At 41.5% G+C, this 24,519-nt stretch overlaps 1 long non-coding RNA gene and 1 pseudogene across 1 annotated transcript; both read right to left on the bottom strand.

The window, feature by feature from the left end:
• Nucleotides 1-2,989: 2,989 nt before the first annotated feature.
• On the bottom strand, nucleotides 2,990-24,297 carry LOC144281686 (uncharacterized). Its single transcript, XR_013350110.1, has 4 exons — nucleotides 24,233-24,297; nucleotides 17,429-17,524; nucleotides 3,920-4,061; nucleotides 2,990-3,129 (listed from the first exon to the last, which is right to left on the bottom strand). It is a non-coding gene; the product is annotated as an uncharacterized LOC144281686 (long non-coding RNA).
• Nucleotides 14,011-14,417, bottom strand: LOC144281685 (2-iminobutanoate/2-iminopropanoate deaminase pseudogene; annotated as a pseudogene).
• Nucleotides 24,298-24,519: the final 222 nt, after the last annotated feature.

Below are 24,519 nucleotides of genomic sequence, written 5' to 3'. Positions count from 1 at the left end.
AGTTAGATACCTGTGTCTGCTGCTCATTAATGGCATATTTGTGTGACCTTGGACAATTAACCTAAGTGTTCTGAAGATTTCTCACTGTAAAATGGGGAAAAATCTATTTTGCAGACCTGATTGGAAATCATGAGATAATGTTTTGCAAAATATTTCATAAACTTCATAGTGACCTGCAAGTATGTGTATCTATCTCTGTCTCTATCTCTATCATCTCTATCTCTATCTCTATCTCTATCTCTATCTCTATCTCTATCTAGTTTTTATTTATTTAAGTAAGCTCTCTCTCCAGGGTAGGGTTTGAACTCATGACCCCAAGATCAAGAGTCAGTTGCTCTTCTGACTGACCTGGCCAGGCACTCCATGAGTATATTTCTATTTGTCACAAGGTTTTCTATGACAGAAGCATATATTACTAATAGGAGTTTTAAGGCTGAGTTACAGAATAACTGGTTTCATGTTTAGCCCTAGAAAAATAGTCGACTTATTTTTATTAATTTTTTTATTAAGTTTTTTATTTTAGTTCCAGTATAGTTGGTATATAGTGTTATATTAATGTCAAGTGTACAATATAGTAATTCAAAATTTCTTTTTGTTTTTTAAAAAGATTTATTTATTCATGAGAGATACATAGAGAAAGAGAGAGAGAGAGACAGAGACACAGGCAGAGGGAGAAGCAGGCTCTTCGCAGGGAGCCCGATGTGGGACTTGATCCTGGATCCTGGGATCATGCCCTGAGCTGAAGGCAGACACTCAACCACTGAGCCACCCAGGCAACCCATTTTTTTAAAAAAGATTTTATTTATTTATTCATGAGACACACACACACACACACACACACACAGAGACATAGGCAGAGGGAGAGAAAAGAAGGCTTCCCGCAGGAAGCCAGATATGGGACTCGATCCCAGGACCCTGGGATTACAACCTGAGCTGAAGGCAGATGCACAACCACTGAGCCATCCAGGTGCCCCAGTAATTCAACATTTCTCTACATTACTCAGTGCTCATCATAAGTGTACTCTTACGTCCCCATCATCTATTTCACCTGTCCCCACCTCTCCTCTGGTGACGATCAGTTTTTCTCTGTAGTTAAGAGTCTGTTTCTTTGTCTCTCTCTATTTTTTACCTTTGTTCATTCATTCTGTTTCTTAAATTCCACACATGAGTGAAATCATATGGCATTTGTCTTTCTCTGACTTATTGCGTAATATACTCTAGCTCCATCCATATCATTGCAAATGGCAAGATTTCATTCTTCTTATGGCTGAATAGTATTTTATTGTATATATAGACCACATCATCTTTATTCACTCATCAAAAGAGTAAATTTAATATAGTCAAAAGAAAGTATTGTATAATTACAAAATTCCCCCCTTGGAATTATTAAATAAGAAACTATTCTAAATGTGAAATAACTTATTAGAAAAGACTCATTTGTCCTACCAGATTCCAAGACTTTTTATAAAATAATGGTGATTAAATCAACATGGTGTTGATATTGGGAGATGCAAATAGACTCCATACATGCATGCATGTACACACACATCCACATACCTACACACACCCTTTCACATACACATGCACAGAAATTTGGAATATAACAGAGGTGGCATTGTAGACTGTTGGTGGAAAAAGACTATTAAATGGAGTGGACAATTGTTAACCAGATGAGAAAAAATAGGATAAGATACCAACCTCACACTCTCCATAAAATAAATTAATAATGTTCTGGTAGATTATAGATCTAGCTTGTAAAAATCTAAATCTTAAAACTTTTGAAAGGAAATACAGAAGAGTATATTACATTAGGATAGGAAAAGGTTTCTTAAGGCAAATTAAGAACAAATCATCAAGAAAGTTGGAAATTTTCGACTATAGTAAAATTAAAAATTTCTGTATGACTCAACAACAGACCATAAACAAAATTAAGAACCTTTACTGGAAGATTAAATTATCATCCATAGCTAACAGAAGTTTTTGAGTGTAGAATAGAAAAACAGATACAAGTAAATTGGAAAAACACTAAAAATAAAAACAAAATAGGTCTAAAATATGAATAGATAATTCACAAGAGGAAACATATGTGGTCCATAGCCATATATAAAGATAGTCAAACTCTCAGTAATTTGAGGAATGCACCCATAATCAGCAAAAATTTAAAGTCCGATTATATCACCTGTTGGTGAGAATATGAGGTGAGTGAGAACTCTTGCTTGTAGAAATAATGTAAATTAGCACAACCATTCTGGAGATACTTTTATGATTTTCAATAAAGTCAGAGTGCACATACCCTGCAAATCAGCAATACACATCTACATATTAATTCTCATACATGGGTAAGGTGACAAGGGCAAGGGTGTTTATTTCAATGTTGCTGGTAATAGTAAAAATGGTAAGTGTGGGATCAGCCAAATTGCCTGTCAGTAGAGAAATGAACAAGCAAGCTCTGGTTTAGTCTTACCATGGAGGGTTTAGCTGAAGGAAAAGATGAAATAAAGAAGTAAAAGAGAATTATCAAAATGGCTAAATCTCATTAATGTCTGAAATAAAGCAAACTGCAGAATGATACAGTAAATGTGATATAATTTCTGTGTAAATCCTATAGCATTTAAAAATTTACACATAGTTTATGGATATACACTTGCATAAAATGTGCTTGGAATGATATAATCGAACTTCAGTTTCCTGTTACATCTGGCGATGTTGGGCAATTCCCTGGGATGGAATCTTAGTTGTTTCAAATATTTTATTCCTTAACAGAGGGATCTGAAGCAAATAAGGAAAGATGCTAATGTTTTAAAAATCAGAATGATAGGAAGGAGTATAAACCATCATTTTTACTATTTTATCCAATGCTTTTCTTCTGTATCTGTCACAATTTTTTTTATGATCCAGGAACTTTACTCCCCATTATTACCTAGGAGAAATTAAACATATATTCACAAAAGACCTATACAAGCATGTTCATGGCACCTTTATTCTTAACAGCTCTGCACTTGACATAATACAAACGTCCGTCAACAGAGGAATGGTAGTCACACAGTGAAATGCTGCTCAACCATAGGAAGAAATGAGCTGCTGCCACACATAACAACATGGATGAATCTCATAAAAGCTTATGTTGAGCTAAAAAGAAAAAGACACAAGGAAGCCACATTGTAAGATTCCATTTATATACAGCATGGTTGGCCACATCAGTTGAATAGCCCAGCACAAAGTGAAAATGGGGGCCCATTGTTCATGAAGCCGGAAAACAATATCTAAAGGTACTAAGATATAAAGCTTTTTCTTCTTCCAAAGTCTTTTGAATTTTCATGGCACTTTTAATTTGTTATTCCATGGGGTTCTCAACAAAGAAAAATTAAAAATTAAAATTGTTATATTTAAATTTAATATTAAATATTACAATTCATTGTTCATCCTTATAATGTGCCATGCTAGTTTTAAATGCAGATGTAAGAACATTCATCTTGTATGAGGAATAACTGAAATTACACAACTGGTGTTTTGTGGCTCATGCATACACATGTATTTCGTTCTTATCCAAACAGTGAAAGTGCTGCACAAAACTCATAGAACTGTTTCTATTTCACAGCCTGCTATGTGAGCATTGTACCAATGCTCTGTTCCTTCTGTTTAACGATGAGTAGAGTCTGAAGGGTAAAGGGACTATGGGTCACACTCTGGCCTATCCTTCCTTTCCTTTTATAGCACCGTTTACAGGATCAGTAATCGACCAATACAGGGAAGTAACACAACTAGCAAAGGACATGATAGGGCTCCTTGGTCATTAGTGTTTCTTAGAACCCCATTGCTTTCCTTCTGTGTTTGAAGCAAGTTCTGATTGGAATGGAAAGTGTGACTTCTGAGGCTCGTGGTGCCCATGCTTACTCATTCCTAGAGGTAACCTGCTTACCTCACGCTGAGTCTCACTGAAGCCTCCCTCATCATTTCTCCTCTGGAATTGTGTCCTCCTGGAGCATGTAGAGCCCACGTGTGAATGGGGCAACAAGGAACAGCAGATGCACACCATTACTCCTTTGTCCAATCAGATGCCACTTACGAAACACAAGTTCAAAGATAAAGTTATTGAGAATTTCAAGAAAATAATAGTAACAGAGCACTGAACTAAATGTGAAGCCCCCTTGAGCATAGTTATATCTGTATACATTTCGTTAATGTGTGGATACATTTCTCACAATTCAGCAAACTTAAAATCTGTGCAACTTGTTATGTGTAAGTTGTAAGTAAATAAAAAATAAAATGACCAAAAAAAAAATGACATCCCCCTCCCAGTTTTCTCCTAAGTGTAAAACTACAGAAGAATTTTATATTTTGATTTAATTTTTCTGGTGACTAATCATGTACTGAACAAAATCAAATTGATTAAATAATCAATAGATTACTAAATTGATCAGTTACCAGCTTCCTCTTCCATTTCCCCCCAGCTCTGTGACCTACTTCAATAGTTGAAAATAGCAAAACTATTACACAGTAACAGAAGGTAATTTATTTTGTCTTGTTCCATATTTCTTTTTTTTTTACAAAGAAAGTGTAATTATCCGTTTGAATAGCATAATACATGAAAAAGAAGGTTGTAATGATCAGGCTACAATTTCAACAAAAAAAAAGTATTTCTTGCTTCTTTTATGCTTCATGAAACATGTAATGTGTCTGCAATTTATGAGGAATTTACATTCATTTTTCTCAGTGACAGTATAAGCCCCTAGAGAGAAAAGGCTTTGATAGGGATCATGATATTTTGCCTCAATGTACTCATTTATCCTGGTCAAGGATGCAAATTGGAGGACGTTTCCCTCAGTGCCATGATAATCACACATTGAGAAGGAAGAGAGTTCAGTATTGCTGGACTTTTGTTCACACTTAGTTATCACATTTGCAATGCGATCAAGAGCTTTAACATACTGTCCTAAGATTTTATTTTACCATTTTTCCCAATGACTAACGTCCAGCAGGATAGTGAATTATTTTTACATTTGTCTGTAACACAAAAGCTAACATACCGTTTAATTCTTAGTTCGTGGAGGCAATGTTTGACAGAAGTACTTTGTAAAGAGATTTAGGAATACGTCTTTTTTAAGTACTATGTTATTTGTTCAGAGCTAATTTATTACCCTGAATATTTGCTATCTTTAAAGGGAAAAATCATTTTAAGAGAGTACAACAAATGGAAAAAATTTCAGGCATGAAAAGTTTTTTATTTTTTTATCTTGCAGTCCAACAAATTGCTCAGTGCTTCTACATGTTGTCTATAGGAGGAGATCCTGAGGGGAGGTGTATGGTGAGCGGAGTCAATAGCATTACAAGCTTGTCCAAAGGAAGACAACAAAACAAGGGCAACACTTTCCAAATCTCAAAAACCATTACCAGCATTATTCTTGTCTGAATTACTATTACTATTACTATTACTATTACTATTACTATTACTATTACTAACGACTCAATTTGCTCTTTTTTTTTTTTTTCAGTGTATAGCTGAAGATGTTTCTCCTCTTGTTCTGAATCATTATTTTGATCTTTCACTGAATGGTTCATACTGTGGGCCCTCTGGGACTTAATTCAACAAGACCGAATCCGAAAACATCATTCTCCTCTTTAAACCAGCTCTTCCTTTTCTCTTAATTCAATTTTATCATCCTTTCAACCACCATAAGATTTTGTCCACCAAGGGCCTCAAGAATCCACTAGTCTCTTCTCCAGCATCCTCTACCCTCCTCTCCTAGGCCCTCCTTTCCCTCTGACGTGCAATAGCACACCACTTCTCTTCCCTGCCTTAATTTCTGCCCTTTTTACTGCATCGTGTGGAGTCCCCCAGCCAAATGCATCTCCATAAGATGCCGTTTTGAATCTATAATTTTTAAAAAAGATTTTATTTATTTATTCATGAGAGACACAGTGAGAGTGAGAAGCAGGTTTCCTGTGGGGATCGCCATGGGGGACTCGATCTCAGGATCCCAGGATCATGACCTGGACCGAAGGCAGATGCTCAACCACTGAGCCACCGGATGTTCCTTGAATCTATAACTTTTAAAGAACTCAGCTAAGATAATGAATCTTTCAGAGGAAGACTGATCATGTGAAGGAACAAGCAGTCCCTGGTGCTCACTCTCAGTTGCCTCGGATGAATTTAACAGAGGTGGAGTTGGAGAATCATCGTCACCTAGGGCTCTCAGCGTCAACATTCTTCATGATATTGTCAGCCCATTTTGATACAGGGAATTAGAGCTGCAAGATCCTTTTGTGTCTTTCTGACCCCAAAGAAATATGCATTCCTAACCTTTACTCCAAAAATAGTCTTTTATGGCCATTTTATTTTTTAACATTATGGACTGTATAAAAAATCATGAAATTATAATGTGTAATACACCAGAGGGGATCTGGAGACATTTGTATCATGTTCAGTGAAAAGATCCATTACATTTACTTTATATAATTGTATACTTTGTAAATATTAGATATTGAGTGTGCTTAAAATGTTCAAATAAAATCCTTCAGTTTTTTTTTTTTTTAAGATTTTATTTATTTATTCATGAGAGACACAGAGACACAGGCAGAGGGAGAAGCAGGCTCCACACAGGGAGCCTGATGTGGGACTCGATCCCAGGACTCCAGGACCACACCCTGGGCTGAAGGCAGGAGCTAAACTGCTGAGCCACCCAGGGATCCCTGAACATAACACTTTAATATTAAGTTTTATGCTTTTAATGGTTGTATTTAATTTCTGATTAATATTTTTGGATAACAATCTCTTCATTTTTCTTGATAGTCCCCATCAAAGAGAAATCTTGTTCACCTACTACGTGATTCTAAAAATTAGAGCCATTTGGAAACCATTCAAGTGAAGCATTTATAACAGTTGACACTGTACCTAAGGCAGCTCTTTTTTTTCCCTTCAGAGATGTAACATTAAAATCATTTTTAATGTGAATAGATCTTAAATCTACTTCAATTGTTCCAGCTCAGAATTTCAAAATAATGATAAAGCTCTAATTTGCAGAATGTGGCTGCATTTTAAAGCCATCACCTGAAACTAGTTTGAATCAGAAAGGGGGGCCAATGAAGCCACAGAGCCACAGAAGTAGAATCATAGATATGATTTGGTGGTGCCTGCCAAGAATTTTGCCTGAGTCTGCTCCCATTCCCACCTCCCGCTGGTTAGTGTACTAGGGCTGCCTGCTGGCCTCCTGCGGTCCTTGGGCCGGGAGCTTGGGCACTTCTGCAGGCCCGCTGTCCCTGATGGGTGGCAGCACATGGGGCAGCAGGCTGCCGAAGGTCATGCCTTGGGCTGGCACCTGCTCATCTACAGCGGTGGGGACTAGCACCTGCTCATCTGGCTCGGTGGGGACTAGCGCCCACTCATCTGGCTTGGTGGGGACTAGCGCCCGCTCATCTGTGGCTGTGGGGACTAGGCCCACTCAACTGGCTTGGTGGGGACTTGAGCCAGCTCATCTGTCTTGGTGTGACTAGTGCCCACTCATTTGGTTTAGTGGGGACTAGCGCCCGCTCATCTGTGGCTGTGGGGACTAGGCCCACTCAACTGGCTTGGTGGGGACTAGAGCCAGCTCATCTGTCTTGGTGTGACTAGTGCCCGCTCATTTGGTTTAGTGGGGACTAGCGCCCGCTCCAGTAGTGGGGCTGGGGGCGACTAGCGCCTGCTCATCTAGGGGACTAGCGCCCGCTCATCTGGCTTGGTGGGGACTAGCGCCCGCTCCTGTGTGTGTGTGGGGGGCGACTAGCGCCTGCTCATCCAGCGCGGGGGCAAGGGAGGAAGCAGCCAGGGCGCTGGGTGCCAGCGTGCCCACTGCTTGCGTTTTGCGGGTGGGCAGGTGCCCCCCGGGGGCCAGGGACACTTCCTGGAGCCCCTGCCTGGAGATGCTAGCTGCCTGGGCACCTGGTCAGCTGGGAGCACCTGGTCATCCCAAAGAGAGACAACTTCTCTCTTGAACTCCTGAACAGTTGTACTTTCTATGGTTCTCTTCTCACTCTCGTGTTTTTCAGTGAATCATTTTATTGTTCCAAACAGAAAGCAGATCTCTTCGAAGACTGGAGCTGTGACTTCATCCTTTGTACCCGAGGACGCGCACCTGGAACATCCTCCATGAATGTCTGTTGGATTGCACTGAATATAGATACAGAAATAAAGTCCTTAAGAACTTCAGTGGTCCGCTCAAGGTTACGATGGGAAGTCGGTCAATCTATTGTTAATCCAGCAGTTAAACATACTGAGGAAAATTCGGTTTTTATAATTTGTTTTATAATGTAGTGCAGATCAGCCGAATGGAGTATTCATTTTTTTCTGCAAAAACAATGCCGAGGTAGTTTTGCAGCTAGCTTCAGGATCCTTCAAATTCAATGATTTTTAGGTTTTGTTGTTTTTAAACCAGGGAAATTGGGGCACCTGGGTGGCTTGGTTGGTCAAGCAACCGCCTTTGGCTCAGGTCATGATCCTGGGGTCCTGGGATCCAGCCCCACTTTGGGCTCCCTGCTCAGCTGGGAACCTGCTTCTCCCCCTGCACCCCTCCTGCACATACTTAGGCTCTCTCTCTGAAATAAATAAAAAATAAAAGCTTAAAAAAAATAAACCAGGGAAATCATGTATATTTCAAATGAGTTCCAGTATATAAAACAGATAAAAGTGGAGCAGCCTAAAACGATGCATAGGCCAAATGTGACCTTCCCCCACCACCCTGTGGGCTGTCAGGCACCTCTGCGGAAGGTGGGGCTCCAGGGCACACAATGTGAACACGGCTGCCCCAGGGTTCAATCCCATTGTGTAAAGACGGGGCTTGCCAGGCAAGGAGACCCTGGGGCCCATCCTGGGCTTCTGCATTGGAATGCAAATTCCAGGGGATTCTTACCTGTCCTAACGTCTAGAAGCATTAATTTGGAGGATTTGGGGGATATTAGGATAGGAAAGAGAGTTATTAAATAAGAATTTATGTATAATAAATTATGTAGAATAATTCTTATGTGTAAGAATTTATGTGTAATAGACTCGGGAAATAAAATCGAATGCATTATATACATGAGGGGACGCTGGCCTGGCTTCGCCTTTCCGGCTTCCCGCATGCGTTTCCCTGGGCGCCCGAGAAAGGGGTGCAAGGTTTGGAAGGTAGAGGAAGCCGTGAGGTGACCCCGGAGGTTTAGTGCCAGGTTCCAGGTGCCACCGTTACTCGTGCCTGTGGCCGCCAGTCCGCGCAATTTGCCTTCTCTCCAGGCGCAGGTGTCCCACACCTGGCGGCCTCAGCTCCTGCGGCCCCTGCGGGCCCGGGCCTGTTGCACCTGCAGCCGCACACCCGGTGGACTCGGGTCCTGCGGTTCTTGCAGGCCAGGCCTGTTGCACCTGCAGCCGCGCACCTGGCGGCCTCGGCTCCTGTGGCTCCTGCGGGCCAGGCCTGTTGCACCTGCAGCCGCGCACCTGGAGGCCTCGGCTCCTGTGGCTCCTGCGGGCCCGGCCCTGGCGCACCTGCAGCCGCGCACCTGGCGGCCTCGGCTCCTGCGGGCCAGGCCTGTTGCACCTGCAGCCGCGCACCTGGAGGCCTCGGCTCCTGTGGCTCCTGCGGGCCCGGCCCTGGCGCACCTGCAGCCGCGCACCTGGCGGCCTCGGCTCCTGCGGGCTAGGCCTGTTGCACCTGCAGCCGCGCACCTGGCGGCGCGGGGACGTCTGCGGGTGTGCGGCGAGGCCGCGGGGCCAGCGGCATCCTCCTGCGCGTCCGCGGGGCTTGCCGCCTGCCTTGCCGAGCGCCGGCTGGTCTGCGTGGCTGCTAGCTCTGCAGTGACAGTTCCCCGCCCTCCCCCTCGGACCCAGCCCACCTGTCACACCTTGGGCCGGCGGGCAGGTGCGGAGCCCGCGGTCCGGCAACGACCTCTTCCCCAGCTCGCCCTGGCCTTCCTGCTCAGGGATGCTTCTCTGATTCTCCCGCTACCCCCACCCCCTCCGGAGTTTTCTTTCCCCGGCTTCTCCCACAGTTTTCAATCCCTAAAACGAACCTCTCACTCCATATTACTCATTATGGTCTTTCCTGATTCCCCGATTAAGCCCTGATACCTGTTGAGTCCACCAGTGACCGCTGACAGGCCGCCTTCAGGTGTGGCCCATTCCAGGTGTTCTGTCTACGTCCTATCCGAAGGTTTTCTTGAGGCCTTGAAAGGGGAATTACTTTTTCTAGAACTTTTGCAGTTTGATATGCTTTGAACATTCTTTTTTGGTTTCTTGATGAAGCACAGAAGACAGCTAAGATACTACTTAATGACTCTCTATATAATTTCATAAAGATAAATAAAAAAAAAAAAAACAAAACCCAAACAACCCACAACCATAATCAAGGAGCACTAAATCAGAGGAGAAAGCTCGAGAGAGATAGGCTATTAAGAGAAAGAGGACAAGGGTTATTGGAAAATATAAAGGGATAATAATAAACTAGTTGTTTTGTACCAAGAAGCTAATCCTGCGTTTGAGTCAGCCTCTCCTCTTTTTCCCTTAGTTGCCTTTTTTCAGTTAACCATTTCACATCAGCCAAGTATGAATTTCAAGTAACATAGGATTCTCTGTTTTCCTGTTTAAATTAATGTAAAATTTGGTGGGAAAATGGGGCCAGTTTTGCTCCATCACATGAAACCCTCTGTTTTAGATCTTAGGAGTCTTCTTGTACTTTAAACTGAGTCATAAAATGGAAACAAAAGGCGCTAATAGTTTCTCTTCCTCATAATGAGGTCTGTTTCATCTGCAGCCAACTACTAATTGCTTCTGGAATCCATTCAAATTTCCAAATGTTCTCTTCTACCCTTGACGGGAGGATTCAACAACTCTCCTCTTCAGATGTAAGGTTATTTTATTTTTTACAGTAAGTCCTAATATTTTTGAGCTAGTTCTTGTCTATTTCAGGTGGTTACCTTGGAAGTCATAAATTTAATATTTTCCAGATTTTTTTAAAAAAAGATTTTATTTATTTATTCATGAGAGACACACAGAGAGAGGCAGAGACATAGGCAGAGGGAGACTTTCCAGATCTTGATAGTAGAGTAATATAGAATGTGTGAACCTCACTACTTTTCAACCAAAAGATACTTTGCTGGTGATCCTAAAAGAGTTCCTGGACCGCTCTTCTCCCTCTGCCAGAATGAAAGCTCCATGAAGGCCAAGATTTTGGTTTGTTCACTGTTGAACATCCATCCAAGGGAGGCCGGTTTGGCCAACACCTTGATTTTAACCTTCTCTATTTTTTTTTTTTTTTCAGATTGCTAAGCTCCAGAACTATCAGAGAATAAATTTGTGTTCCTTGAAGCCACTAAATTCCTGGTAATTTGTTACAGCAGGGGCAAGAACACTACCACACTGATAGTGTTTTTTTTTTCTTTGTGTCAAATGGTTATTTATTTATTTATTTATTTATTTATTTATTTATTTATTTTAATTTTGGGAGTGATCTTTATAACTTTTCATAACTTTGTAATTTGGTTGGTTGTCCTTAAGTTTGTAAGGGAAATAAAATGTTATAAAGCCAACAATTTATTGCTGATTTTCCTGCCAGCACCTTTGTTTTTTATTCTGGAATTCTTCAAAGTTTAATGAAGGCAATTTCAGTATAAATTGATTATAGTTTATTTTTTAAAGTTAGAACACACTGGATGATCTCTTAATTTAGGAACACATAACTTTACTAATTGCTTCCATAATGACTTTCCCTTTATTATCTCCCTTATGCCTCACAGAAAAACCCCTTTAAAAGTATATATTAACCTTTTCATTCTTCAGATGAGGAAACAAATTAAGGAAAATTAACTTATCTTGCTTAAGGTGAAACTGATTGAAATTAGTAGGTAACTTATAAGAAGACATTTGAATTCAAATCCCTCTGAAGGATGTATTCTTATATGTTATTTTATTTTCTGAAGGATGCATTCTTATGTATTATTTTATTCTGAACCCACTGGTAACACATAGCTTCATTCCAGTTAAGGTGAACTTTTAATATTCAGTTGACCCCTGAACACCACGGGGATTAGTGATACCAACTCCCATGCAGTTGAAAATCCACGTATAACTTTTGATTACCCCAAAACTTTACTTATAGCCTACTATTGACAGGAAATCTAACCGATGGCCTGAACAGTTGATTAACATTGATGATTAATGCATATTTTGTATGTTTTATACACTGAATTCATATAATAAATAAGTTAGAGGAAAAAAACTCATAAGGAAGGGAAAATACATTTATAGCATTGTATTGTATTTATTTAAAAAATCCACAGAGGGAAGCCTGGGTGGCTCAAGCAGTTGAGCATCTGCCTTCGGCCCAGGGCATGATCCTGGAATCATGGGATCGAGTCCCACACTGGGCTCCCTGAATGGAGCCTGTTTCTCCCTCTGCCTGTGTCTCTGCCTCTCTCTGTGTGTCTCTCATGAATAAATAAAAGCTTTAAAAAAAAAAAAACCCAAAAAACAAAAAAATCCACTGATAAGTGGATCTGGGCGGTTCAAACCTGTGTTGTTCAAGGGTCAACTGGATTGTCTTTTGTTTGAGACATAGAAGAAAATGTTAGTAATTGGACTCTGAATTCTCTTTCACAGGAGAGGGTAGGGGTCCTACAGACAGGCCCCTGACGCATATGTGTGTTGGCATGAGGTTTAGATCATATCGACCAGACTGAGTTAGGTTGAGGGCTGTCAGTAGAGTGTAGTAAGAACCAGTAATTCATGGGGGTCATGTCAGGTTAAAGATTTGATAAAGAAGAAGGGAGTTAAGCTATGAAGATGAATATTTTCACTCATCAGACTGACAAATAAATAAATCCATACTTCGATCCATACTTTGATAAATAAATGCATACCTTGATCTAACACTTTTTACTGCCTGGATTTGGGTTCTTTTGGGTCTTGTAGGATCAAAGGAGCATATAGTCTAAGGTACTTTTTTCCCTCAACTGAGGCAAATCCCCTCTGATGCCCCATGAATTAGGAAGTGTTGTGCTCTGGGTGGTGGGAGCAGACACTATTCCAAGTCCTGTGAATGCAGTGCGTGCTGTTCCCTGTAACTCTTCCAGGTGGTTCTTTCCCGGGCCTTAGAGTGTTTCCTTACATGCAGGTGCTGGCCAGTACTTGGCTGAGGACTTACAAGGACCATATATGCAAATTTCTCTCTTCAGGCAGCTTCTTTAACTCTCTGTGTTGCCAGTTCTAGCCTCCGTCATCTTCCCAGAGTCTCATTTGCATCTCTCCAACTCAGGGAGACCTTGCCCTCAGGTTGGGCCTTCCTGCATCAGGGTCTGGAAACTCTTAAAGCAGTAACCTGCGACAATTCCAGGGTCATTTATTACCTCTTAGTAATACCTCACTGTCCGTCACTGTCTGATGGTCATTGCCTTAAAGCCATTGTTCCAAATATTTCATTTGGTATTCTCGGTTGCTCTAGGCAGGAGGATAAATCTGATCTGTTCTTCCATTTTGGCCAGAAGCAGAAGACTATTGCATTCATTCATTCATTCATTCATATCTACATGTCTATTTTGTTTCTGTTAGAAACATATTATCTATTGAAATTTTGGTCCAGTCTCTTCTCCTTTACCTCTACTATTCAAACTTCAATACTTAAATTTTATTCAAGTGAAAAGAGAATTATATGGCTGGTGTGAGAACTAAATATTTCACCTCATTAAATTAATAGGTTTTAATTGAATTAGGGGTGCTCTTTATTATTTATCAGGAACAGGAACTCATCTCTTCTGCATGTTATTTCTCTTTGCTTTTATTTATTTAAGTATATAATGAGTGTCTCTTTTCCTGCATCCAGTAACATGAATGTGCATGAGACCTGGACCCGTCATCTGATCTTCAGTTCATGCTTAATTCCCCTGATTATATGGTATTTCCATAATAACTTCCAATGTACTAGTGAGTTGTACACTTTCCAACATCAACTGTAAAAATTAAGTTGCTAACCTAAAAACATTATTTTAATTCCAGCTAAATAATGCTGAACCCACTTATAGCGATGCTGTTGTGAGAGATCCTTGGACAGCCCCTGCGTGGGTCTCCACATGGCCTCCTTTGGGCAAAGCAACAACCTGGTGAGCAGCTGTCGTAGGAAAACTACTCTTGAAAAGCTGTTTGTAGATTTTGACAGCACTGAAGTCATTCATGGCAGCCAGCAAAACGGTTGTTTTTACATTAGTGAAGTCACAGCCTGCAGCTTTCAGAATTTCATCTGTGTTTATAAGAGCTTGTTTGGCTTCTTCCGCGGGCCCTCCTGGCACCAGCTGTCCCTGGGAAGGGTCCCTGCCTAGCTGTGCTGAAATGCAAGTGGTCCTGCCAACTCACACAGCTTGACTGTAGGAACCAGTGGTCCCCAGGGCTTGCACATTGGGGTCACCTTTCTGATGGAAGATGCCATGGCTAACCCTGCTGTCTGCCGCTCCAGGAGAACACTCCCCATACGCTGCCTCTACTAGCATCTCACTGGGCTAACTGGAGAGGCTACTGCTTTTATTTTTATTTTTTATTTTTATTTTTTGAGGCTACTGCTTTTAAAAGAAGGACAAATCTACAGAGGATAATTACTAACCAGACTTTATTGGAAATAACTAGTAATTTGCAAGAACTCTTATTTTGCAGGCATTTACTCTTTCAAGTTTTCCTGAGTAGCTTTTTCCTGGGGCAGAAGGTTCTTCTATCTGTGAAAGGGACATGTTTTGGGGTGTCAGGATATAGGTGGGGGTGATATTTGCAGTTGAGGTTCCTCCTTGGTGTGCTTTACCTTCCAAAAGAGCAGTTCTGGGTACGAGTCAAGGTGCTGACAGAGTGGGGAGGGCACTGATGAGTTTGGTTCTAGAATTTTCAGCGGGTTGTACATTTTGTCTCATTTCAGCATAGCAACTGCTACCTTAGACCCTTAAACAAATCCTAATTCCTTCAAGCACCTGATTCTTTTCCTAAGCAGTTTGACATAATCACTTCCCTTCAGGATTAACTGCTTCACGTAGTCTTTTCTCTGTACAAAGAGGCCTGCTCACTAATTGTTAGTACTTTTTTAAAGTTGTGTATCTTTTCCAATCTCAGGACAAGTCCAAATTCCTGCACAAATCAAATGCATAATATTTTATACTCCATTCTAATGTCTCCACGTCACCAATTTTCTGGTAAGATCCATTTAAACTTCAGCTGGAATTAATGTCCGACACAAGCAATATGTATGTCCAGCTGGAGTTTAAAGATAATTTCTGATCATTTTTCTCTTTGAAAATTCCTGCCTTCTCTCTATTTCTCCCTGGGAAGGTAGGAAGTGAGTTTCCCATGTGAAATACCAGTTTTTGTTCTGTGGTGGCTTTAAATCAAACCCAGTTTTCGTCTTTTACTGTCACTGTAATACGTTGCAAAATTATATTGCATTTTGGAAGTTTTCCAAGTTTGCTTCAGATATGACCCTTTTCCCTTTGTCACAGGTTAATGAAGCTAAGCTTCCTGTTTGGTTTGAGAATTTTATTAAGAATGTAGTAAGAGAAACTTATAAACAAACCTCTCAAGTCTGTTGCTGACCCAAGGCAATAAAAAGATCTTGTTAATTTATAAAAACCATTTTCAGATTGTTTTTCCAAAAGAAGCTCTGCTCACCGAAAGAAATAATAAACTGCCTTTTAGTCAGCTGCAAACGCATATAAACAAACCTAGTGAGGAATTATCTTGGCAGGATATGGTCAGATTTGTCTCTGGAAGAGTTCCTTTTATTTCCACATGACAGATTCACATGCTGGTGAAGTTTGAACAAATGTTTGCGGTGAAATGAATTGAAGGAACCCCTTGGCAGACAGCATTGCTTTACCTTCCTGTGACACCTGCAGTTGCCTAAAGTCTCCCTTTGGGGCTCACTTCTCTGTGAGGACATCCCCTTGGATGTCTGAGTCCAATCACTGGACTCGAACTTGGGAACCAGTTCATTGCAGACAGACATCACTGTAACTCTTATAAACAAATCCTGGTTGGAATGGATTTCCAATACTTTGTTTTTCAAGACACACATTTTATTTCATTTGTGTCTTTGTAATCTATTCCCCAGACACGTCTTGTTTATTTTAGTCACTGTCTGCCAGAAACCCACTTGACCAGTGCGGAGGAAATTTTTCTGCTGAAGTCTCGGAGTTGTTTTTATTTTTATTTTTATTTTTATTTTTATATTTTTATTTTTTTAAGATTTTATTTATTTATTCATGAGAGACACAGAGAGAGGCAGAGACCCAGGCAGAGGGAGAAGCAGGCCCCTGTGAGGAGCCCGACAGGGGACGCGATCCCAGGACCCCAGGATCACGCCCTGAGCCAAAGGCAGAGGCTCAACCACTGAGCCATCCAGGTGTCCCTCCAAGTAATTTATATTGAACACAGAGGGCACCCGTTTCTTACTAGGAGTAGTTGAACAGTTGAATACATTTTGATCTGTTTCCTTAGGCAGAATTTCATAATGGGACGCCACCCCCCTTAGAGCTGGGTGACTGGAGCCCCTGCACTGGGTGCCCTGCCCCCAGCCACCGCCGCCTCACTGGGCCAGAACATCTGCCAGCCAGGAGCTTCCTTTCTCCCGCCTCCCCCACTCCTACACCCACGCCAGGCTCTCTGGGACCACAGGTGTCCCTGTGCAAATACACGGGCTTGCTTGCACACCCTAAGCTTGCTTTTAATGACAGCTCAGGCATCTTCCCCACATAGGTCACCTGAACTCCAGCTGTCCACCCCTGCGCTGCAGGCCACGGGGCACACAGGAGGGGGAGGTGATCAGAGCATGGGAACATGGACTGGCTTCTTCTCTGATATGCACAGAGGCCCCTTATGATACCAAGTGGATCTGGGTGGTGGTGGCTTGGAATTGTGAGGGTATAGGAACCTTAGTTTGTGTTATTCCCAGGCTGTAAAGGATAGAGAAGAGCCTTGGACAGGGAAATAAGTCATAAAAAACTGAAAATCATGTGTTTTTTTTTTTTTCTCAAAGAAAGTTTATATGCATGCATGTATGTAAGTAAGGGATATGTGCAGTGGGAAGATGACAAATCAATTACCAAGGGCAAGAGATCTTTAAGTTATATGGACTGACTTTATCCTTTCACCTGTGCACCTTTCTCCGAGTCTTGGAGCCCCTACCCAGGGAGCGTTTCTCGTCAAGGTGAGGAAGAGCGGGACATATGCTGAATGAACATTGCTGGGTCATGATGTGAGAGAGGTATTAGCTAACACCACAGTGGTAAATCATACTGCAGTTAGGTAAATACATTAAACCTGACATGTTGTATATTTTAACTCACACAATGCTATCTGACAGCTGTATCTAAGTAAAAAGAAAAGAAAAGAAAAGAAAAGAAAAGAAAAGAAAAGAAAAGAAAAAGAAAAGGAAAGAAAAGAAAAATTTATAGGGCAGAGTACCTGAAAAGAGGGAGCTTCAGAGAATTTGAGAGATCTGCAGAGGATCCCCGAGAGTCTTCATCTGAATATGGGACCAACCTTGTGTCAGGAAATTACCTGAAACCAAGAAGAAACACTCAAAAGGTTCAGAAGGAATAATTCCCAAATAATCAATACTCATTTAAAAGGCAGAAATTGAGGGGGAGGAGCACGATGGCGGAGGAGTAGGGTCTCCAAATCACCTGTCTCCACCAAACTACCTAGAAAACCTTCAAATTATCCTGAAAATCTATGAATTCGGCCTGAGATTCAAAGAGAGACCAGCTGGAATGCAACAGTGAGAAGAGTTCGCGCATCTATCAAGGTAGGAAGACGGGGAAAAAGAAGTAAAGAAACAAAGGCCTCCAAGGGGGAGGGGCCCGCGAGGAGCCGGGCTGAGGCCGGGGCGAGTGTCCCCAGGACAGGAGAGCCCCGTCCCGGAGGAGCAGGAGCTGCACCGACCTTCCCGGGCGGAAAGGGGCTCGTGGGGAGTTGGAGCAGGACCAGGAGGGCGAGGAGGCCCTCGGGCTCCCGGGGACACTAACAGCAACTGCGCACCCAGGAGAGTGCGCCGAGCTCCCTAAGGGCTGCAGCGCGCACGGCGGGACCCGGCGGGACCCGGAGCAGCTGAAGGGGCTCGGGCGGCGGCTCCGCGGAGGGGGCTGCGCGGTTCCAGGAGCAGCTCGGGGGGCTCGGGGGCGGCTCCGCGGAGGGGGTTGCGCGGCCCGGGAGCGCGAATCCACCAGCGCAGGCTCCGGAGCACAGGGCGCCGGGACACAGCCCAGGATCCCGCCTCCCCCGGGACAGGCAGAGGCCGGGAGGGCCCAGGACAGCGAGGACGCTCCTGCCCCAGCTGAGCAGATCAGCGGCCCCGCCCGGAGCCTCCAGGCCCTGCAGACGGAGAGCTCCGGGGTTCCTGCCGGAGCTGAATCCAGGTTTCCAGAGCTGCCCCGCCACTGGGGCTGTTCCTCCTGCGGCCTCACGGGGTAAACAACCCCCACCGAGCCCTGCACCAGGCAGGGGCACAGCAGCTCCCCCAACTGCTAACACCTGAAAATCAGCACAACAGGCCCCTCCCCCAGAACACCAGCTAGACTGACAACTTCCAGGAGAAGCCAAGGGACTTAAAGTACACAGAATCAGAAGATACTCCCCGGTGGTTCTTTTTTTGTTTGTTTGTTTTTGTTTTTGTTTTTGTTTTGCTTTGCTTTTTGATTTGTTTCCTTCCCCCACCCCCTTTTTTTTCTCCTTTCTTTTTCTTTCCCTTTTTCTTCTTCTTTTTTTTTTTTCTCTTTCGTTTTTTTTTCTTTTTCTTCCCTTTTTTTTTTCTCTTTCTCTTTTCTTTCCTTCTTTCTCTCCTCTCTTTTTCTCTTTTTCCCAATACAACTTGCTTTTGGCCACTCTGCACTGAGCAAAATGACTAGAAGGAAAACCTCACCTCAAAAGAAAGAATCAGAAACAGTCCTCTCTCCCACAGAGTTACAAAATCTGGATTACAATTCAATGTCAGAAAGCCAATTCAGAAGCACTATTATACAGCTACTGGTGGCTCTAGAAAAAAGTATAAAGGACTCAAGAGACTTCATGACTGCAGAATTTAGAGCTACTCAGGCAGAAATTAAAAACCAATTGAATGAGATGCAATCCAAACTAGAAGTCCTCACGACGAGGGTTAACGAGGTGGAAGAACGAGTGAGTGACCTAGAAGACAAGTTGACAGCAAAGAGGGAAACTGAGGAAAAAAGAGACAAACAATTAAAAGACCATGAAGATAGATTAAGGGAAATAAACGACAGCCTGAGGAAGAAAAACCTACGTTTAATTGGGGTTCCCGAGGGCACCGAAAGGGACAGAGGGCCAGAATATGTATTTGAACAAATTCTAGCTGAAAACTTTCCTAATCTGGGAAGGGAAACAGGCATTCAGATCCAGGAAATAGAGAGATCCCCCCCTAAAATCAATAAAAACCGTTCAACACCTCGACATTTAATTGTGAAGCTTGCAAATTCCAAAGATAAGGAGAAGATCCTTAAAGCAGCAAGAGACAAGAAATCCCTGACTTTTATGGGGAGGAGTATTAGGGTAACAGCAGACCTCTCCACAGAGACCTGGCAGGCCAGAAAGGGCTGGCAGGATATATTCAGGGTCCTAAATGAAAAGAACATGCAACCAAGAATACTTTATCCAGCAAGGCTCTCATTCAAAATGGAAGGAGAGATAAAGAGCTTCCAAGACAGGCAGCAACTAAAAGAATATGTGACCTCCAAACCAGCTCTGCAAGAAATTTTAAGGGGGCCTCTTAAAATTCCCCTTTAAGAAGAAGTTCAGTGGAACAGTCCACAAAAACAAAGACTGAATAAATATCATGATGACACTAAACTCATATCTCTCAATAGTAACTCTGAATGTGAACGGGCTTAATGACCCCATCAAAAGGCGCAGGGTTTCAGACTGGATAAAAAAGCAGGACCCATCTATTTGCTGTCTACAAGAGACTCATTTTAGACAGAAGGACACCTACAGCCTGAAAATAAAAGGTTGGAGAACCATTTACCATTCGAATGGTCCTCAAAAGAAAGCAGGGGTAGCCATCCTTATATCAGATAAACTAAAATTTACCCCAAAGACTGTAGTGAGAGATGAAGAGGGACACTATATCATACTTAAAGGATCTATTCAACAAGAGGACTTAACAATCCTCAATATATATGCTCCAAATGTGGGAGCTGCCAAATATATAAATCAATTATTAACCAAAGTGAAGAAATACTTAGATAATAATACACTTATACTTGGTGACTTCAATCTAGCTCTTTCTATACTCGATAGGTCTTCTAAGCAAAACATCTCCAAAGAAACGAGAGCTTTAAATGATACACTGGACCAGATGGATTTCACAGATATCTACAGAACTTTACATCCAAACTCAACTGAATACACATTCTTCTCAAGCGCACATGGAACTTTCTCCAGAATAGACCACATATTGGGTCACAAATCGGGTCTGAACCGATACCAAAAGATTGGGATTGTCCCCTGCATATTCTCGGACCATAATGCCTTGAAATTAGAACTAAATCACAACAAGAAGTTTGGAAGGACCTCAAACACATGGAGGTTAAGGACCATCCTGCTAAAAGATAAAAGGGTCAACCAGGAAATTAAGGAAGAATTAAAAAGATTCATGGAAACTAATGAGAATGAAGATACAACCGTTCAAAATCTTTGGGATGCAGCAAAAGCAGTCCTAAGGGGGAAATACATCGCAATACAAGCATCCATTCAAAAACTGGAAAGAACTCAAATACAAAAGCTAACCTTACACATAAAGGAGCTAGAGAAAAAACAGCAAATAGATCCTACACCCAAGAGAAGAAGGGAGCTACTAAAGATTCGAGCAGAACTCAACGAAATCGAGACCAGAAGAACTGTGGAACAGATCAACAGAACCAGGAGTTGGTTCTTTGAAAGAATTAATAAGATAGATAAACCATTAGCCAGCCTTATTAAAAAGAAGAGAGAGAAGACTCAAATTAATAAAATCATGAATGAGAAAGGAGAGATCACTACCAACACCAAGGAAATACAAACGATTTTAAAAACATATTATGAACAGCTATACGCCAATAAATTAGGCAATCTAGAAGAAATGGACGCATTCCTGGAAAGCCACAAACTACCAAAACTGGAACAGGAAGAAATAGAAAACCTGAACAGGCCAATAACCAGGGAGGAAATTGAAGCAGTCATCAAAAACCTCCCAAGACACAAGAGTCCAGGGCCAGATGGCTTCCCAGGAGAATTTTATCAAACGTTTAAAGAAGAAATCATACCTATTCTCCTAAAGCTGTTTGGAAAGATAGAAAGAGATGGAGTACTTCCAAATTCGTTCTATGAAGCCAGCATCACCTTAATTCCAAAGCCAGACAAAGACCCCGCCAAAAAGGAGAATTACAGACCAATATCCCTGATGAACATGGATGCAAAAATTCTCAACAAGATACTGGCCAATAGGATCCAACAGTACATTAAGAAAATTATTCACCATGACCAAGTAGGATTTATCCCTGGGACACAAGGCTGGTTCAACACCCGTAAAACAATCAATGTGATTCATCATATCAGCAAGAGAAAAACCAAGAACCATATGATCCTCTCATTGGATGCAGAGAAAGCATTTGACAAAATACAGCATCCATTCCTGATCAAAACTCTTCAGAGTGTAGGGATAGAGGGAACATTCCTCGACATCTTAAAAGCCATCTATGAAAAGCCCACAGCAAATATCATTCTCAATGGGGAAGCACTGGGAGCCTTTCCCCTAAGATCAGGAACAAGACAGGGATGTCCACTCTCACCACTGCTATTCAACATAGTACTGGAAGTCCTAGCCTCAGCAATCAGACAACAAAAAGACATTAAAGGCATTCAAATTGGCAAAGAAGAAGTCAAACTCTCCCTCTTCGCCATTGACATGATACTCTACATAGAAAACCCAAAAGTCTCCACCCCAAGATTGCTAGAACTTATACAGCAATTCGGTAGCGTGGCAGGATACAAAATCAATGCCCAGAAGTCAGTGGCATTTCTATACACTAACAATGAGACTGAAGAAAGAGAAATTAAGGAGTCAATCCCATTTACAATTGCACCCAAAAGCATAAGATACCTAGGAATAAACCTCACCAAAGATGTAAAGGATCTATACCCTCAAAACTATAGAACACTTCTGAAAGAAATTGAGGAAGACACAAAGAGATGGAAAAATATTCCATGCTCATGGATTGGCAGAATTAATATTGTGAAAATGTCAATGTTACCCAGGGCAATATACACGTTTAATGCAATCCCTATCAAAATACCATGGACTTTCTTCAGAGAGTTAGAACAAATTATTTTAAGATTTGTGTGGAATCAGAAAAGACCCCGAATAGCCAGGGGAATTTTAAAAAAGAAAACCATATCTGGGGGCATCACAATGCCAGATTTCAGGTTGTACTACAAAGCTGTGGTCATCAAGACAGTGTGGTACTGGCACAAAAACAGACACATAGATCAGTGGAACAGAGTAGAGAATCCAGAAGTGGACCCTGAACTTTATGGGCAACTAATATTCGATAAAGGAGGAAAGACTACCCATTGGAAGAAAGACAGTCTCTTCAATAAATGGTGCTGGGAAAATTGGACATCCACATGCAGAAGAATGAAACTAGACCACTCTCTTTCACCATACACAAAGATAAACTCAAAATGGATGAAAGATCTAAATGTGAGACAAGATTCCATCAAAATCCTAGAGAAGAACACAGGCAACACCCTTTTTGAACTCGGCCATAGTAACTTCTTGCAAGACACATCCACGAAGGCAAAAGAAACAAAAGCAAAAATGAACTATTGGGACTTCATCAAGATAAGAAGCTTTTGCACAGCAAAGGATACAGTCAACAAAACTCAAAGACAACCTACAGAATGGGAGAAGATATTTGCAAATGACATATCAGATAAAGGGCTAGTTTCCAAGATCTATAAAGAACTTATTAAACTCAACACCAAAGAAACAAACAATCCAATCATGAAATGGGCAAAAGACATGAACAGAAATCTCACAGAAGAAGACATAGACATGGCCAACATACACATGAGAAAATGCTCTGCATCACTTGCCATCAGGGAAATACAAATCAAAACCACAATGAGATACCACCTCACACCAGTGAGAATGGGAAAAATTAACAAGGCAGGAAACAACAAATGTTGGAGAGGATGTGGAGAAAAGGGAACCCTCTTACACTGTTGGTGGGAATGTGAACTGGTGCAGCCACTGTGGAAAACTGTGTGGAGGTTCCTCAAACAGTTAAAAATATACCTGCCCTACGACCCAGCAATTGCACTGTTGGGGATTTACCCCAAAGATACAGATGCAATGAAACGCTGGGACACCTGCACCCCGATGTTTCTAGCAGCAATGGCCACGATAGCCAAACTGTGGAAGGAGCCTCGGTGTCCAACGAAAGATGAATGGATAAAGAAGATGTGGTTTATGTATACAATGGAATATTACTCAGCTATTAGAAATGACAAATACCCACCATTTGCTTCAACGTGGATGGAACTGGAGGGTATTATGCTGAGTGAAGTAAGTCAGTCGGAGAAGGACAAACATTATATGTTCTCATTCATTTGGGGAATATAAATAATAGTGAAAGGGAAAATAAGGGAAGGGAGAAGAAATGTGTGGGAAATATCAGAAAGGGAGACAGAACGTAAAGACTGCTAACTCTGGGAAACGAACTAGGGGTGGTAGAAGGGGAGGAGGGCGGGGGGTGGGAGTGAATGGGTGACGGGCACTGGGTGTTATTCTGTATGTTAGTAAATTGAACACCAATAAAAAAAAAAAAAAAAAAAATAAAAGGCAGAAATTCTTGAAAGTGAGGTGGTTAGACTGTAAAATGGTACCTTGACAGAACAATTAAAACTTAAAAAAAGAAGAAAAGAAAAAAAAAACTTTTAATAGTAAATCAAATCTTATTTGTCTGAATTAAAAATAAAACAAACAAATGTTCAGTCTGTAATGAAAACAGATGTATGACCCCTGGGAAGAAGATTTATATCATTTTATAAAACTGGTATAAAAATTGTGTTTCAATTATTTCTGTAGTCTGACAAAACTAATTACATATGAACATTAAACATTGTTTTCCTCTAAATTTTTTCCAGTCTCATCCAAAACTGTGTATGAATAAATGTATGTTATAAAAAATTCTCATAAGATGCCATGGAACTTACTGCTTTCACGGAGTAGAGGTGATTTTTTTCTTGTAAAAGGCACACCAAATAATCAGTAGGGTCTGAATAAAAAAAAAAGATTTGTTAATTTTGGGAGGAGTCTTTTTGGAGTCTATGTTTAGTCCTTTGGACCAACATTATTTATGAACTGAATTCAATATTCCGAGGCCATTAAACATTAGTTGAGAGTTTGCCGGAGGCCAGGCACTTTTCTAAAATCCACACTACAATTCAGTGATGCAGGTACTATTACTGTCATTCCCGTTCCTATGGATGAGGACACTGGA

Source organism: Canis aureus, chromosome 13, assembly GCF_053574225.1.
Source record: "Canis aureus isolate CA01 chromosome 13, VMU_Caureus_v.1.0, whole genome shotgun sequence".
In the NCBI taxonomy this organism is placed as follows: Eukaryota; Metazoa; Chordata; class Mammalia; order Carnivora; family Canidae; genus Canis; species Canis aureus.
The sequence above is the reverse complement of the archived record's forward strand: the minus strand, read 5'-3'. Positions and strand labels throughout refer to the sequence as shown.